Here is a 17764-nt window from a genome sequence, read left to right as displayed (position 1 = left end):
GCTTTGTCAAAACACTTCAACACACGCGCTTTGAGTTTTGGTTTCTTTTTTACTACATATATTATTTCAGCTTTCCCCCAATTATTCAAATATTCTTGCTCATACCAACACAATCTGATAGTAGCAGCAGTATATATATTTGCAACCCGTCAATATGCTCTTATCTTCTACGTAGAGGTGGGACGTATTTTCTATGAGGAGAGGTGGCATATCAGTTTATTTACTCTGATCATCCACGTTGAGAAGTGGTACAAATGTGCCAAACACCTACTAGTATGTATTATTTATCTCCTACATGTACTGGTGGGGCATTCGTGCCTCGTCACGCTTATCTTCCGCATGTAGAGGTGGCGCGCTAGTGGCCCTACTACACATATTTTCTACGTCGAAAGCTGTTACATAGTTTCCCCATCTATATACTCTTCTACTACTATCAGAAATGATGCACTGAGCAAGAACACGTTAAAGTAAAAAAGTGAAGTAATCAAGAAATTATGTAGAAAAATATTTGATATTGAACAATCCCCCATGCGCCTTTAAACCGAACCTGGAAAACAGACAGATGGTGTAAATGTACAAATATTTTCAAAAATCTTTTATTTAACAAAATAGATATTTAAACTAATATCTATTATAAAATATCTATAAAGTTACAACTTAGCCACAGCATACTTTAAAAACGCTAGATGTGCCACGTGATATCATTTCATAAAGTGATAATAGTGGTTACAGGAATATTTATATATATATATATATATATGTAAACCAACTAATTTTCGCGAGCGATTTATTTTCGCGACTTTCGCAAGTAGAAAAATGTCGCGAATATAAATCGTCGCAAATATGTAAAACTTTGATTTTTCCTTATTTATCTACATCAAGTAAATTTGAAAATCGCGAAATGGATTAGAAAGGGCAAAACGCGAAATAAAGTATCCGCGAAAATAAGTTGGTTTAAAGTATATGTTATAGAATCTGGTAACCATTATCTCATTGACTGGTCCTAGTGCGACTCCATCTAGCGTTTTTGGAATGGTCAAATATTCTATCACTTAACAATAATCAATTAAATCTTACATAGAACAATCATACATAAACATTAAACATACAATTTGATTCGGAACTTTATAGTATATTTCATTTCGAATGTATGTCCCCCTTAGATATATCCTTCAATACAAATTAATGAAACTATGTCATATTATTAACTACATAGAAGTCTTTGGTGAGCTCTTAACTCAAACATTTGTTATCATAAACACACAATTATTAAACACTTTTTTCTTCTCAATTTGCGTATAGAAATAAAATTTTGCTATTTTAACAATTTAACCATAGTCTGGAATAAAATGTCTCTCTGTAGACCTCTCCTCTAGACAATAAAACACACCATTCTCTCTCTCTCTCTCTCTCTCTCTCTCTTTCACTCTAGATTTTTCCTCTAGACAATGAAACCAGTTATGGTTCTCACTTAATAAAAATACGATGTTTGGTTGTTCCACCAATTCGTTATGCTTTCTATGTTTGTTGTCGAACACTCGCCATAGCCATAACTGTTTCTGAAGATAAAAAATCAGGACTTCTAATCAAAAAGTTATTTCATCGGAACATGCAATGTAGAATTTGGCGACAGTTTTGAATGGTGTTTTTAAGCAGGTGTCGGATTAATCAACTTTATCATGAAATTGTATTAGAAATGCTTGTACGTTGTCTTCAAAGAAAAGGGAATAGGAACGATATGGTGTATTATGTTAAAGTTTCTTTTTATTTAACAATTGAAAAATGACACAATGATTACTAAGTAACTGGAGGTACTATTTTAAGTAGCAAATGTTAAACAAAATCTAGGACAATTTCCATAAATAATAATCGTAAAGTTGGGTTGCTGTCTTATTACGAGTCTTATTTGTCCCTTTCTTTTCACGTTTAGTATTGTTCTTCATTGTTTATTCACTACTCTCTTTGTATCCTCTAACTATTCAAACTTCGTACCACTAAATAAAACAGTATAGCATAACTAACCTTCAAAACTTAAACCATTGTCGCTGTTAATATCCCCACGTTCAATCATACTCTCTCCTACAAAATCAGCCAGTTCTTGCGGGAATTGTAGTGCCTTCTTATAGAATCGGGAAATCTCTGATGCTTCCAGTCGTTCGTTATGATTACTATCCCCTATACTGAATAAGGTCCAAGCTAAATCGTAGTCACTAACCGGGTCTTTACAAAGAATTGACTAAAATATACAATTAGAACATAAAACAGGGATAATAATAATGGACTTGATCTATTTGGAATGTGATGTATTTCGTTAAGGTATTGTTCTTACGATTAAAAATTCTGATTGCCAATGCAGCTTGTTTGAATTTCTTTCTGTTATTTGAAATATTGTGTCTAGGCCGAATTACCTTCCAATAAAGGGTTTTACGCAACATTATTAAAAGGAAAAATACGTCTTTTCTTGTATTTTCTTACAAATAAAAGACTAAAAACGAAGCCTCTTCCTGAGTTGATTGTTTTGAAATGTATAACACAGGTTCCAGATCTGTGTGATAGCAATTAAAATACTGCTTAAATTTAATAATTGAAACCTGAAACTTAATAAATGTATTTGTAACCCTTTTCTATTTAACATATTTTTCCTTTTCCACCTCTTTCCCATTTCACTTTTTGTTCAGAAAGATGAATAGATTTACCTGAAAGTATATACAGAGAGCTATAACTTGTAAGCAGGTCTTCATTTCAAAGATTGTTGATCTGAAACGAAATCAATAATATTAATTTCAAAAGTACAGCCAAACATGCTATAAAGGTCACCTTAAAAAAGCGGAAACTTGTCTTGTCTTGTCCCGTTGTAGTAATACCTACGCATTTGGAATCTCAATTAAAATGTCACAGCCCTCTCTTATAAGGTCAGTTTTCTGTGGTCCAGATGGTGTCCTTTATACACAAGTTTTAACAGTAGTTAGAATGGAATTTCTCGCATTTAAGATGGTATCCTTTTTTTTTATTTTTTTTAAATTTTTAATGATCCTAAATGTTGTACTTTCCATACAAAGTAATATACTATATTTGTTCTATAATTAATGATAATCGTTCTTAATGACTGCTATACATGTTATTCACCCACAGACTATTCTAGAAATTTGAGGAGTTACGACCCTACCCATGTGTTGATAGCCTAGAGAATTTAGAAAAAAAAAAAAAAAAATAATCTGTATTACCAGAGTTATTTCGATTTAGAAATGTGAACTAAAACGCTGACTTTTATAATGGCGACTTCTTATTGAACATGCATGCCTGATTTTACAATCACAGATATCCCCAACGATTTAAATTGATTGAATAGTTGTACAATATTGAAACAAGTATAATTTATAGCTTATACATAATTAACAACATATGACACCCTGGGTCCTAACATTTAAGTAGATGATGTAAAATAATGATCTTACATCGATGGAATTGTACACAGACGTATGATATGTATGTATTAATATTTGTAAAAGGCACAAGTTTTCATACTTGGGTATAATAAATACTTTTAATTATCGATATGTTGTCGATCTAGTCATTGTGGACTCGGTAAGATGTAAAGGATCTTTTATAAATACGTATTACATTCAAAAATGAAGGTTACAAAGGCCATCTTGAATCTCATATTTATTAATGAGACTATGACACAAGGACCACACACACACACACACACACACACACACACATAAAACCGAGCCAATAATTAGATTCTAGAAATCTTTAGAATAAACTGTGAATTATCATGAAACAAGTCAAATTATTTATGATTAAAATATGATATATATTCATAGAAAGACTAATTCACCAAAATCATCAAAATCAAAAGGGCACTGGCCTTCATAAAGCATGATACCTTTAAAATAATTCTTTAAAACAATATAAAGAGCTGCAGATGAAACAAAAATGCTTGTTAGTTTTTAAAGATACACCAATCTTGTCGGTGTGAAGGTGTAATGAGTCCAAGATGCCTACTGTCATCTAGTAACTTCGATATTTTGACAATGTCATCACTGTGAAAAAAAAAATAAGCTCGGATCTGGAAATAGTATACAAAGTCAATAATTATGTTCCATCTCAGATCAAACTTGAGTCGTCATAATATATGCTCTGAATTGTTGATTTTATAGGTTTAACGTCCCATTACTATGGAAGGACAGACACAAAATTGTCTTTAATTTCCCATTACTATGGAAGGACAGATATGAAAATTGTCTTTAATGTCCCATTACTATGGAAGGACAGATATAAAAATTGTCTTTCATGTCCCATTAGTATGGAAGGACAGATATGAAAATTATCTTTAATGTCCCATTGGTATGGAAGGACAGATATGAAAATTGTCTTTAATGTCACATTAATATGAAAGGACAGATATGAAAATTGTCTTTAATGTCCCATTTTTATGGAAGGACAGATATGAAAATTGTCTTCAATGTCTCATTACTATGGAAGGACAGATATGAAAATTGTATTTAATGTCACATTAATATGGCAGGACAGATATGAAAAGTGTCTTTAATGTCCTATTAATATGAAAAGACAGATCTTAAACTTTGTCAAAATTGAAAAGAAGATTGTCTTCATAGAACCAAACAGTATTTAAAGATTTCGTTAAAATTTGTCCGGGAAACGGGGGGAAAACAGAAAGACGGATAGCGGTTATAACTATAATTCGGTCCTTATTTGATGGATTGAACTGTTCATATCCACGCAAAAACTCAAAGAAAAATAAAAAATCTCCACAAAGACACAAAACCAAAACAGTGGAAAAAATGACGATTCGTATTTCTACTTGTTTTACCGACTATCACGGGTGATGCTAAAAAATAACGGCTACCGTAGCAAACTGTTGATGAATTCAAATATCCGAAAAATATTAGAATAATTAAGTAAAAGTAAATTAGGAAATAAAAACAAACTTTTATTCAGTTTTTTCTCGTTGGTTAAATCATGTAAGTAGAAGTGAGGCGGAAGATACCAAAGGGATATTCAAACTCATGACAACCTACAACGCCATGGAAACAACGAAAAACACTAAATAGAAACCTAAAGAAGTTACTATTGGCCTCTCCTAAAGTTTATCGTAAGTGTGAACAACATGCAACATTATCAAAATATCGAAATTGTCACAGGAATTAGATGTTCCGAAGGCATGTGCATCCCTTTCACACCGTCAAGATTGGTGTTTGACCGAATACTGAAAAGCGTGTTTTTATTTGCATCTGCAGATTTAATTCGAAGGCATCATTTTCGCATGAATTTTAAAACATTTATCAAAGAAGAGTGCTTATCACTAGTGACAAAAAGGTCATACGTCCTTCTATTCCCATGTATCAGTATCACGAACAACTTTACGCCAGGATTCATTATAACTTATGTAGAGTTGTGTAATGTCTGATTATGTAATATATTAAATACAACATGAACATTTTTAAAATCAGAATAACATGGATCCTTAAATATGAGATCAGAGACGGCTGGAATCAATTTGCATAATTTGTTTTTCTTTCTAGTCTTTGCTTTGATTAAAATCATTTTTTTTTTAAATGGTGTCATATCAAAGTCACTTCGGACAAATTACAAATGAACAACTTTCACCCCACTTTTAATCTCTCTGTTTTTTTTTTTGTTTGTTTGTTGTATTTTTTAAAAAATGTTTTCAAACTTTGCTTTCAATATACACCATGTTTATGAATTATCTAGAATGACCAGAGCCAATTGTATGTGTGATAACGGTATAAATTGACTTCACGGCACATACAGATATAGGGTAAATATGGTCACTGTCGCAACAGATCTACAAAGCCTTGTCATCAAAATTCAATGAAAAAAATGTCCTTTTTAGTTTGTCCTTACTTTATTGATTTTTTTTTTGTTTTTTTTTTTTGGGGGGGGGGGGGGGGGTTAAGATTGTACTCACTGAAAGACGAATCATCTTGATTACAATTATCTAAGATGACACGAGTTGATTTGTGTTGATTTCACATTTAATTTGGATATGTTATTTCATTTCTGAATTCTTTTTTTGTCTAAAGTAAACTTCATTGTCATTTTATGAGATTTTTAATGTAAGATAGATTTGCTTAAAAATTGATAAAAATAATAATTATATAAATTAATAAATAAAAAATGAATAAATGTAAAAATAACAAAAAAACTAAGAAATAACTGTAGAAAAAAAAAAAAAAAAAAAACAGAAAAAAAAATGAATTAAAGTTTAAAGTTTGAATTGAATAATCACTAATTACAATAAAATTAACAACTTTATAAACAATACCGTTTGATAAACACTTACAGTAAAGAAATTTTGTTAATCCAACTGCTGATCTTAAAACCAAATTTTCACTGACAGAATGGAAAGTTGGATTATATATGTAGATAATTCTGGGATAGTTCAGATCTTATCAAATACAATAACCTGTCTAAATCTATCATGAAGTAAGTCTTGAGGGAGGCTGCGTTCTGATTCATACTACAGAGTTGTTAATACCTGTCCCAAATGAGTCTTTATACAAATATACCCAGTACATTTCAATTCACTTATCATGTCATGTTTATCGTCTGATACAATTGATTGTGGCTTCAGAAATCGTCACAAAAGTGCTTTAACTGTTCTAGTATTTTAACCTACAATCTTGTGGAAACATGTGGATTAAAATCTGAAATTTTGCAGGGATTAATGTACTGTCCCAACTGATACTTCCTACACATAAAATAAAAGTGATTTTATAGCAATAAATGGGGTCGCGGAAATGTCAGATTTAATGATCAGTCTGGGAACAAAGAAATACATGAAAATATCAAACATTAATTAATCTCTTATTAAATGTTATAGACTGTTTACCAAACAAATCAGATCTACAAAACAAAAGTAAATATGGCTGATACTAAGCAGTTCTAGATAACTCCATATAGGAATTAATCCAACTAAAAAGAAAATTATTGGCCTTTTATGGCGGTTTTGGGCCAATTTAAGTATGTAAAAAAATATCAGCAATACAAGATCTCAGGATGTCAAATTCTGGAACTATCAATTACTCTTTAGGGTTTTAGTGGGTTTTTTTAAGCAATTAAAGCATTTCTTCCCTTTCGATAGTAACATTTTTTTAGAAGTTTTGTAAATATATATCTTTATCGTAAAAAGATATTTATTCAAAAACCGTTACTAAATGATCATGGCGTCCGTAATCAGTATGCTATATTTATTCATTCATTCATATTTTTCATGTCGGGGCCTTTTATAGCCGACTGTACGGTATAGGGTTTCCTCAATGTTGAAGGCCGTACGGTTGCCTAAAATTGCATACATCCTCTTCATTTGAACTTTGGTGGATATTTGTCTCATTGGCAATCATACCACATCTCCTTATTTTTATATCTATTTATAATATAATTTTCATGGTTCCAGTGGTTATATGCATTTTGTTTGGTCTTGAGTCAATGTTTCATAAGTAGCAGAAACAATGAAATTCTACTCAAAATTGTATTACATACTCATGTCTATATTACAACAATTTTGTTTCATTAAACATAACACGGCAACATTCCCTAAATGTGTACCAAAGGAACATCGATTTATTGTTGTTCTCCATCTTAAAGCGTGTTTGTTTCTGAGAAAACGACTGTTGCATCATATAGAATCTATGGAAACGGACAACAGGATGGTTTGTTGAGAATAAAGTTACTTGTTAGACAAAGATAGAAACTTATTAACCTGCTGAAGGACGAAAAAACCACAGGCTATTTTTTTCTTATCAGCTAAGAATGGAATCCAGAAAATAAAAAAATGAAGGTCAATATCATTTCTTATAAATTACTGGCTGTTTTTTAAATTTAATCACAAAATATATTGTATTCTTTTATGGGTTTTTTGAATAAATGCTGTATTTTAGCTGTATTTTTTCTATTGGATTTTGAAGAATAGAATTATTTTAGTTTTGTTTATATTGGGAATAGAATATGTTTCTATTGGGTTTGTAAAAGTGGTTTATAATTAAAAAATGTTTTTTTGTGTTTTTTTTTTTTTTTTTTTTTTTTTGAAATGATAATTAATTGATTAGTCTAAAGCTGTTACAATTACCTTATTGTTACAGCTTTCAAGATCAAGGCACCCTGATATAGATCCAAATTCAATATTTTATTACAATCTCACCACTTGTAATACATAAACATACAGTTCGTATAAAGTATATATATACAATATAAAACAAACAATCTACATAGATAAACGCAAGTGCCATTCTATAAAGAATTATGACAGACTGTAAAATACATTTACATTAAAATTCTAAAATGACATAACATCATATAATATAAGTTCAATCTAAGAATATGGTATTTCGCCTACATAAATATTAAAGTAGGTCTTGGCTGGGAACAGTATATCTAACCAATATATATGTTCCTGGTCTTGGCAATCATTTCATAACACTTGTTATTTTCTAAAAATAAATATACAAATTTGTCACCATCAAATGTATTTTTAAAATATACCTCAATACTTAGTCTAGTATATTAATTAATATCTTAAGAACAGGGTGTCTTAGAAATAACACTTACTTTATGATTGTTAATTAAATTGATTTGAGAATGATTCTTTTTTTTTAATTTCTTCCTCTATTCAAATGATAGAATGCATAAAAGAGCCTGATTTTGAACCATTTTGTTCGATTTTATAAGATTTATTTACTACTGTCCATCCATGATTATGTACATACTGCTTCTACAAATTGATATAGAGATTACCTTTCCCTTTATTTTAATTTTCAGTTGAAATAAGATGTCCGATTTCCTGTTTTAGTAGATGATTTAATTTCTATTTCTTTCTTTCTTTTTTATATTTATTTATTCATTCATTTTTGTTTTCATTTTGCATGTATCTAAGTACTCGAAAAGGTACATGAGGACATTTCCTCTCTCTACTGTACAAGAGGGTGCGGTGCGTCTTATTACTAAAAATTCACCAGTACTGCTATAGCAGGTGCGTTTTATTACTTAAGATTCCCCAGTAATACTATATTTTTATTTGACAAGCCAATGATTTCATCAAACCAATTTGTGTCAATCGTTATTTTCTTCAAATCTCCCACGCCTTCTCTATGGATCATATGACGCATAAATTTGCTAAAGATATGCATATTGTACAGAAGTTTTGATTGACAGATTATTCTATTAAGATTTATTTTTATTTAATAGCTCTACATTTAGTAACCTGCGACTATTTTGCGCCTATGTAAAACGTTTTACGTCGACATTCCAATCTACTTCCGCTAGAAATAACAACTACTTTACCTAAATTTACAAATGTACAACTTCTTTCTTTTTGGGATTAAGAATGAAACAGTTCCTGTACACGAACATGAAAGTACCTTTTGAACTTGAGACGATTATAGCATAGCAAATATCTCTCGAATCTGAAAAATTATACATAATAGTAAATAACAAATAATACATAATGACACATGATAACCAAATTAAATACACATTTACAAAAACTATGCATATTAATCTGAAATAATATTATATCAAAATAAAACTTGTAAATGAAGATCTAATAACATAAAAGTTTTTTTAATAGCAAAAGCTTGCAGCAATTGCGCTTGCAGAAAGGTACAGAATTTATGAAATATTTTTGTCAATTTGATAATATTTTTTAACGACCAAAAACTACTTTCATTGCAATTGTGGTCGTTAACTCTTGTTAAATATACCACTTTGACAACGTTTTCTCAACCAAACAAATTTAAGAATTATACTCATAATTTTGATTTCTCAATTGTCCTTTTTACTAACAAAACTGTATGCAACTAACTATAGGCCTTGCTTGATTAAAGGCATTAATCATAAGGTGTAATAAATATAGTTCTAGAAAGATGATGATGATGATGATGATGATGATGATGACGAGAATTTGTCTGTCTCAAGGCAGAAGCATGTAATTCAGTGGTTGTCCTCGGTTGCTTTCTAGCATATTTGTTTTTCGTTAATTGTTTTGTACACAAATCAGGTCGTTTGTTTTCTCGTTGAATTGTTAAACATTTCTTGATGTCGGCGCCTTTAATAGTAACAACATTTGTGGTACCAATTTTACTGCACCAGATGCATATTTTGGCAATTAATGTCTCTTTAGTGATGCTCGAGACCAAAATAATTCCAAAGCCTTATAAATCATTGAAAACTGGTGAAACCAAAAAGGATGGTTTGATCAGTTATATCTGAATATACGGTATGGGTTTTGCTCATTGTTGAAGGTCTTACGGTGACCTTTAGTTGCATACATCCATATCGTTTGGTGGATAGTTGTCTCATTGGCAATCAAACCACATCTTCTTATTTCTATTTTGTGACCTTCCGGTTTGAAATTCTACAAAGAGATCAAAACTTCTTTATGAGATTTAATTCTAGAAAGATATCAAAACCACCATATTCAAACATTATTTGACAGGATTGAAACATGTAAGACTAAAATCAGTACCAATTTACTTTGTAGTATTTTGCGGACTACTGTCTTTTCATCGTCTTTCGTTTTTCGCCATTTCGTTGTCACTTTCTTTTTTAATTTCCCTTGGAATCTTCCGCCTCTTTCTCATTACATTGTAAATGAAGTATGCAGTATGTTGGCGAGTCAGACCAACCATTTCACAAAGTATGAATGACTAGTGTAGTGACAGCTACCTCTCAGTCGACATTTGAGATATCTTGATGACTCTAACGCAGATTCAAACCGACTTATTAGAAAAAGTACCGTTGAACACAACATAGCTTGATCCAAAGAAGAAAAAAGGACATTCTAGTATTGTGATATAAATTAAGGAGATGTGGTATGATTGCCAATAAGACAACTATCCTCCAGATACAAAATGAAGTACATGTAAGCAACTATAGGTCAACGTACGGCCTTCAACACTGATCAAAACCCTTACTGTATAGCAACCTATAAAAGGCCCCGACATGACAAAATTTATAAACAATTCAAACGAGAAAACCAGCGGCCTGATTTATGTACTAAAAAACAAACGAAAAATAATTATGGTATATAGCAACAAAAACATCCACAAAGTTACAGACTCTTGACTTGGGGGCAGGCACATACAGAATGTGGCGGGTTTGTGTTGTTTCAGATATATGATTTCTTTAGTTGCTATTGTTAAACTAGCTTCCAGTAACAGCGAGTACTCGGTACTTTTTGTTTTTGTGAAACACGAACTTGTGTAACAAAGCCAAATTATAAGTATCAACAAGTATTTTACGTTAGGGGCATACGCTTTGTTTTTGAAAATAGAAATAAGGAGGGTATAGTTCAGATTTAGATTTTTGTTTTCCTTCTTTTTGCATAATTGTGTTTTCCCTCATTGAAAATATTCTAGGTTCTATAAGTCTGAATTACCTGAATCATATTCTTTAATAAGAGTGCACACGTGCATATGTCTCGCCAGCTTTTATTGACCGTGATTAATTTTTTACGTTGAAAGTCTTGAAGATAAAGGTTTTACTATAATGTCACATAAACATTTTTAAAGATCCATGTCAATGAAGTCAAAGCCAGATAAACCCTGTCAGAAAGACATATTCACCATACAATTATTTCATGCACCAAATATAGTTGACATATTGCTTAGAGTATTTAAGAAACAAACTTAACCAGGAGAACTAACCATTGACCAGTGACCAGTCAAAAAGGAGAATGAGGTCATGGTTAGATGAACCCTCACAGACAGTCACCTTACAATCATTACATACACCAAATATAATTGACTTAATACTTATAGTATATCTATCAAAAGATGAACAGTTTAAATATTTACTATGACAACATCCGCTAAATACTGCTAAATATCTATTGCAAGCTTTCAGTAAGAGAAAAAAACTTTTTATATGAAAATTTTCGATACTGAAATTGATTTATTTTGTTCGTCGTACCATTGACATTAATGTTTATAATAAATTATTTTGTTAGTTAGTTAGTTTATATGAGAAGAGGGCCAAACCATTAAAACCAAAAATTGACCAATGAACCTTGAAAATGAGGTCATAGTCAGATGATACCTGCCAGACAGACATGTACACGTACCTTACCGTATCATCAAGGATTTGTATAGTAAGACGGATTGGAATCTCGTGGTTTATCGTTTTCTCTTACGCGGCGAGACTTCGCTACTCGCCACTGCTTCTTGTCACTTACGATATCGGAACAATTATTCGGTAATTTTTTTTGTACACATGTATCGAGTTATTTTCTTATCTTTGTTACGTATAGACATTGTTATGATGGTAAGGGACTTTAATCATTTTTAAATGTAATTATTATTTTGATTCCCGCTCAAGTTACTTTTAATGACAAATCGTAATTAAAATGTTTACTTTTGATGAAAAAGCGTAATTCAATGTGTATGAACAATGTGTTTATTTGTTAACTTCTGTAAATTTTTAATTTCATTCAATTGCCAAAACTATACTATACAAATCCTTGCTATTATTCTATACATCAAATATAATTGACCTATTGTTTATAGTATGTGAGAAGAGGACCAAACCATGAAAACCTAACATTAATCAATGAACCAAGAAAATGAGTTCAAAGTCAGACGATACCTGCCAGACAAACATGTTAATCTTACAAAATGAATCATTTCATACACCAAATATAATCGACCTATTGCTTATAGTAATAAGTAATAATGAAAAACAAACCAAAACGCCAAAAATGAACATTGAACAATGAACAATGATATGAGGTCAAGGTCAGATGATACTTGCGAGACTGACATGTTCACCTTACAATCATTCCATATAGTTGACACAGTGCTTATGGTATCCGTGAATTGGACCTAATCATGTAACTTTAACCTTCACTGATCCATGAAATGAGGTTGAGGTCCGGTGAACCCTGTCTGACGGACATGAAAACCTTGTAAAAAGCCATATACTATATATGGTTATCCTATTACTAAAGTAAGCGAGAAATTCCTATACCAAAAAAAAAAAAGAAATATTTTTTTAAGCAGTCGCTGAACCAAGAAAATGAGGTCGGTCGAGGACAATGGACATATGACATACGGAAACCTCGTAACGTAAGGCATCTATATACAAGTTACGAAGCATCCAAGTCTATTACCCTCTAAAATATAAAGCATTTTACAAACAATTTACGACCAATGCGCTGCCGCATGATAGTAATTCCTATGCCTAAGAAACTGTGATACTTTTGATAGAATTGAACTTAAGGTATTTTTTGGCTTATGTATAAAAAAAAACAAAACAGACCAAAACTAACAAAGGATAATAATAATCAGCAGACCTGTCAAGGTCGATCAATAAGAAAGGTGGGCATTATTCAATCAAACGGAAGATATACACTGCTAAGCGGACGGAGGCCGTGTTTTTGACGAATTTATGCCAAAAAGTTTTATATTTTCCATTCAAAAGGGGCTATAAGCCCTCTTCGCCCCATGATTCCGCCACTGACTTATTTTGGAGTAATTACTAGTAACCATGAATGGTATTTTTTATGCCCCACCTACGATTGTAGACGGGCATTATGTTTTTCGGTTTGTGCGTCCGTTCGTTCGTTCGTTCGTCCGTCCGTCCGTCTGTCCCTCTTCAGGTTAAAGTATTTGGTCAAGGTAGTTTTTGATGAAGTTGAAGTCCAATCAACTTAAAACTTAGTACACATGTTCCCTATGATATGATCTTTCTAATTGTAATGCCAAATTAGAGTTTTGACCCAAATTTCACGGTCCACTGAACATAGAATATAATAGTGCGAGTGGGGCATCCTTGTACTATGGACACATTCTTGTTTAGCGAATTTTGCAGTTTGTAGTTATTATTTTGTAATGTATTATATATAGGCGGAAACTTTAGATAGATCAAATAACCAAAACAATAAGAACTTAAATTAAGTGTAAAATGGGAAAAAATTGTGAATTGAAACAATAGCAGATAGAGAATTTTTGATAAGTAAAAATAACCAGCATATACACTCCTATAAAGAGTTGATTTACATTTTGGCCAAATGGACTTATTTGTAGATCTTCTTGTGATAAACATTTTAACCTTTTTGTATTATAGTTTTTCTCTATCTGTTATAGTTTCTGAAACAAAATAAAAACTATAAATAGGTCACTGTCAACATGACCAAAATCGTCAATGCATCCTTTATAATAGTTATTTCCCTTGAAAAAAGATTGTTTTACATATTTCTTTTTTGTTGCTGCAGGAACTATAACAGATAGAGTGAAACTGTAATGTTAAATTTTCATTAGTACTCTGTTCTTCCCTCAGCGGGTTTCGAACCCCTGCATCTGAGACATATTGGCAACACCGCCTGCACTGTGTCCAGCGCCCTAGGCCACTCGACCAATTAGGCTATATAAAATATAGCTTTCGTTAGTCGAATCGAATAAAGCCTTTCCTCGCCGGCTTTATCTAGGGTTGTAGCACAGTACATGTAATGCCTTTCCTCGCCGGCTTTATCTAGGGTTGTAGCACAGTACATGATATATAGTGACAAGTAGGTGGTATACCTTGCAGATCAGTTGTTTTTTGTCTGTCGTAAAGGATGATAATTTTACTTACCATGAATTCGAAACCATGTGATTTTGTCATCAAGTACAAGTCACTCATTCGTTAACTTATTTAAATTCAATGAATATTTTTGAACACAAGATGTGTGTTTTGACGTAAATGTATCTACGAGACTGGAGGCATATAGTATTAATTATCTTTTATTTAAATGAATGACATAAAAGACAAATCAAGTCATATTAAACAAGAATGTGTCCATAGTACACGGATGTCCCACTCGCACTATCATTTTCTATTTTCAGTGGACCGTGAAATTGAGATCAAAACTCTAATTTGGCATTAAAATTAGAAAGATCATATCATAGGGAACATGTGTACTAAGTTTCAAGTTGATTGGACTTCAACTTCATAAAACATAATGCCCCTCTACTATCGAAGGTGGGGCATAATAATACAGATATATAAGGGCAAACGGACTCTGTGGTCGAACGTGTTATATGGGCATACGGACGCGATGCACTGCTGATCTCACCCTTTTCTGTTCTTGACCTAGTGAACCAGATTTGAAGTTTCAAAGATATCCTAACCAATGCCCTAACTGACAAAATGCATATTACGAATTTTGGAACAAAAACAAATTTTCATCACTTAATACTTGATGAATGTAAAAAGCAAAAATCGATTCCTTATTTTTTAATTACCGCTAGAAAATGTAAATAACTATTTTGTCTCATAAAATTTTTACTTCAAATTTTGAAAAATATCTAGATGTAGTCACTTAAATGATATATATAAGAACATAATCCAAATATCTACTCTTATCAAGGAAATATCACTTTGACCTGACCTCCGTCGACTTTGGTTTTCAGAAATGTTAGGTGATTTCCGTATTCTATTTATAGTTTAAACACTGGGCTTGTCTGGTGCATGATCGTGCATTGACCAATTACAACCTTTTATTTTTGTCAGCAGTTTTCTTGAGGGAAAAAAGGCGGTAATTTACATCAGCATGTACTACACTATTGTAAGTATAATGCGTCTTATTAATAATTTCTCTGATATTGTCAGTTTATATTGTATGTTATATTTAATCAGTTCTAACTGGATTTTAAATATCTTTCGTTATAACTTATTTTCAGAAAATTGCACACAGGCACTTGTCATTAGATAAATATCATGAATATTTTCCACAGGGACTCGTGTCTGTACTATTCCAAAATTAATCTTTACACCGCTCATATGTTTACAAATAAAACGTTCTTCGTCCCTATTTTTCGGGGAATTTCAATTAATATGAATATCAAAAGAAAGTTCAAAAGCGGTAAGACACAGACCCTACATTTTGTATGTGTGTGTGTGTGTGTGTGTGTGTTTGTGTTATTTCGTATCACACAGGAAAAGAAATTTGTATGTTGCACAATGTATTTACTTTTTTTATGAAATGACCTATATTATGACTAAACGTTTATTTGTACTTTCCAAGTGTATTGTGCATAATATTGAGGAAAATTAATATTCTTTAGATTTATTGTTTAAAGGACTACATATCCTTTATATTTCTTTTCAAAATCCTTGTTTTGATATCTCCCCTTTTTACATGCCTTTTTTTTAGCTCACCGGGCCCAATATGAGCTTATGCCATCACTTGGCGTCCGTCGTCGTCGTCGTAAACTATTTCAAGAATCTTTTCCTCTGAAACTACTGGGCCAAATACCTTCAAACTTTAACTGAATGTTCCTTAGGGCATCTTGTTTATAAATTGTATCCGAAGTTTTGATCCATCAACAAACATGGCCGCCATGGCTTAAAATAGAACATAGGGGTCAAATGCAGTTTTTGGCTTATATCTCATAAACTAAAGCATTTAGAGCAAATCTGACAGGAGTAAAAATGTTCAATAGGTCAAGATCTATAAGCCCTGAAATTTTCAGACGAACCAAACAACCCATTGTTGGGTTGCTACCACTAAATTGGTTATTTTAAGGAAATTTTGCAGTTTTTGTTATTATCTTGAATATTTTTGAAGATAAAGATAAAAATGTCATAGTAAGATCTTCAAAAAAGTTTTATATGACCAAAATTGTCAATTGACCCCTTAAGGAGTTATTGCCCTTTAAAGACAATTTTACACAATTTGTTCATCATGTTTGTTAATATTTAAAAATCTTCTCCTCTGAAACTACTGGTCCTAATACTTCTAAACTTTAACTGAATGTTCCTAGGGTAACTGGTTTATATATTTTATCCGAAGTTTTGATCCATTAACAAACATGGCCGCTATGGCTAAAAATAGATCATAGGGGTCAAATGCAGTTTTTGGCTTTTATCTCAAAAACTATAGCAGTTAGAGCAAAAATGACATGGAGTTAATAAGTCAAGATCTATCTGTTATGAAATTTTCAGACCAATTTGACCACCCATTGTAGGGTTACTGTCCGAAATAGTTTTTAATGAAATTTTACTGTTTTTGGTTATTATCTTTAATATTATAATAGATAGAGAGAAAGTGTAAATTGCAAAAATGTTCAGCTAAGTAGGATCTACAAATAAGTCAAATGATCAAAATAGTCAATTGACTCCTTTAGGGGTTATTGCCCTCGAAACGTTTATCTTCTACATTTTTTCGTGCAAGTCTACTACTTTTTCAAAAAACTTCTCTGAAACTGCTCGACCAAATACTTCCAAACTTTAACTGAATGTTCCTTAGGGTATCTAGTTTACAAATTGTTTTGATCCATCAACAAACATGGCCGCCATGGCTAAAAATAGAACTTAGGGGACAAAAGCAGTTTTTGGCTTATATCTCAAAAACTACAGCAGTTAGAGCAAAAGTGAAAGCAAGTTAGAGTGATAGATGGGTCATAATCTATCTGTTATGAAATTTTCAGACAAGTTCGACAACCCATTGTTGGATTACTGTTTGAAATAGTTTATCTTTATCAAATTTTACAGTTTTTGGTTATTTTCTTTAATATTATAATAGATAGAGAGAAAGTATAAATGGCAATAAATATTCAGCTAAGTTAGATCTACAAATAAGTCAACATGATCTAAATAGTCACTTGACCCCTTGAGGAGTTATTGCCCTTAAAACGTTTTTTTTTTACATTTTTTGTGAAAGTCTAATTACTTTTTCAAACATCTTCTTCTCTGAAACTACTTGGCCAAATACTTAGAAACTTTCATTGCAAGTTCCTTAGGG

At 31.7% G+C, this 17764-nt stretch overlaps 1 protein-coding gene and 1 long non-coding RNA gene across 3 annotated transcripts in view; one reads left to right on the top strand and one right to left on the bottom strand.

Annotated features, from left to right (window-relative positions):
- Window positions 1-634: 634 nt before the first annotated feature.
- On the bottom strand, window positions 635-2742 carry LOC127702731 (uncharacterized). Its single transcript, XR_007982559.1, has 3 exons — window positions 2697-2742; window positions 2023-2236; window positions 635-1559 (listed from the first exon to the last, which is right to left on the bottom strand). It is a non-coding gene; the product is annotated as an uncharacterized LOC127702731 (long non-coding RNA).
- A 12789-nt stretch (window positions 2743-15531) lies between these two features.
- Window positions 15532-17764, top strand: part of LOC127700921 (uncharacterized) — a 46686-nt gene continuing 44453 nt past the window's right edge. For both annotated transcript variants that reach the window (XM_052204648.1, XM_052204647.1), the window contains exon 1: window positions 15532-15586. The gene's annotated coding sequence lies outside the window, so the exon portion shown is untranslated. The remainder of the gene's footprint in view (window positions 15587-17764) is intronic.

The sequence above is a fragment of the Mytilus californianus genome, unplaced genomic scaffold, assembly GCF_021869535.1.
Source record: "Mytilus californianus isolate M0D057914Y unplaced genomic scaffold, xbMytCali1.0.p SCAF_5, whole genome shotgun sequence".
NCBI classification, from domain to species: Eukaryota; Metazoa; Mollusca; class Bivalvia; order Mytilida; family Mytilidae; genus Mytilus; species Mytilus californianus.
This window is presented reverse-complemented; position numbering and strand designations above follow the sequence as displayed.